We start from the raw sequence: 1,932 nt of genomic DNA, 5'->3' as shown, positions 1-1,932 counted from the left end.
ACTCGAATTGCTGGTTTTATTTGTCTTCACTATTTTTACTTAGTATGGTGTTTTAGGAACAGGGATCAGCATTATTGTTATCAATTTACATTACTCTTGAGGATTACAATATACGACCCAAATAAGTGCTGCAGAAGGGAATTTGCAGATGTAGGAAACACATTGAGTTATGATGGTTTTTCAACTAGAGGTGGATGTTCTACAGGTAGCTGTGGAGATCCATGTTATAGCCACCATTAAAGCAAATGCATGCTCAAACAGATCTACCAACTCGAGAAATTCCAATAGCTACATTCACAGGAAGTGCCATTACAGTAAGTTGAAATGATAATACTCCTGGACATATGGATTCACAAGACATCTTTTCAAATTTAACTATGTCTTTAAGTATAGTTGTTTGATTAGGTCTAGTTTTTTATCCTCTTTTAAGGGTAGAGTCTACCTTATTTATGTATTATTAGTAACTTAGTTTTAAGAGAGGATTCCTCTCTAGGTGCTTAGTGTAATATTACATTTTATTGTATAGGGTGGAATCGACTAGACTTAGTAGGTAGGTTGATTCTTGACCCACCTTAGGTTTGGAGGTAAGGTTTATGTCCCTCTCTTTGTATATTTTTTGGTTATATATGATAAGACCTAGGGGTGTCGCTCATCCCCTGACCCCCCCAAGGGTCGTTCAATTAAAAAAAAAAACATTAAATCCTAAATCCTAAACCCTAAACCTAAAACCTAAAACCCTAAACCCCAAAACCTAAACCCTAAGCCCTAAACCCTAAACCCTATATCCCTAAACCATAAACCCTAAACCTACAACCCAAAACCCTAAACCATAAAACCTAAACCCTAAACCATAAACAATTAACCCTAAACTTTATACCCTAGACACTAACCATAAACCTGATCCTCCTTGGAGGATTTGCAGGGTCGAGAAGGATCTTAAAGATGTAGCTATTCAATGTGATCTTTCCCAATGTGTTCATACATACCAAGAATCTATTGGTACATCAAGCCTGTTGTCCAAACAAAGTCATAAGCAAGATATCATCGAACATTATTACACGTTTAATCAATTACCAAAAGTAGCTAGAGGAAGTTATATTCTGGAGAAAATGGGAATGCCCAGTTTCAGACGGAAAAAACTGAGAAGGATTAAAATTCCCATTTGATTTTATATCTTTCATATCACAACATTACTCGAATTACTGTTTTTATTTGTCTTCATTATTTTTTATTAGTATGGTGTTTTAGGAACAGGGATCAACATTATTGTTATCAATTTACATTTACTCTTTGAGGATTACAATATACGACCCAAATAAGTGCTGCAGAAGGGAATTTGCAGATGTAGGAAACACATTGAGTTATGATGGTTTTGTCAACTAGAGGTGGATGTTCTACAGGTAGCTGTGGAGATCCATGTTATAGCCACCATTAAAGCAAATGCATGCTCAAACAGATCCACCAAACTCGAGAAATTCCAATAGCTACATTCACAGGAAGTGCCATTGCAGTAAGTTGAAATAATAATACTCCTGGACATATGGATTCACAAGACATCTTTTCAAATTTAACTATGTCTTTAAGTATAGTTGTTTGATTAGGTCTAGTTTTTTATCCTCTTTTAAGGGGAGAGTCTCCCTTATTTATGTATTATTAGTAACTTTGTTTTAAGAGAGGATTCCTCTCTAGGTGCTTAGTTTAATATTACATTTTATTGTATAGGGTGGAATCGACTAGCCTTAGTAGGTAGGTTGATTCTTGACCCACCTTAGGTTTGGAGGTAAGGTTTATGTCCCCTTCTTATATATTTTTTGGTTATATATGATAAGGCCTAGGGGTGTCGCTCATCCCCTGACCCCCCATGGGTCGTTCAAATAATAAAAAAAAACATTAAATCCTAAATCCTAAACCCTAAACCTAAAACCTTAAACC

This window comes from Solanum tuberosum, unplaced genomic scaffold, assembly GCF_000226075.1.
Source record: "Solanum tuberosum cultivar DM 1-3 516 R44 unplaced genomic scaffold, SolTub_3.0 scf00670, whole genome shotgun sequence".
Classification (NCBI taxonomy): Eukaryota; Viridiplantae; Streptophyta; class Magnoliopsida; order Solanales; family Solanaceae; genus Solanum; species Solanum tuberosum.
The sequence above is the reverse complement of the archived record's forward strand: the minus strand, read 5'-3'. Positions refer to the sequence as shown.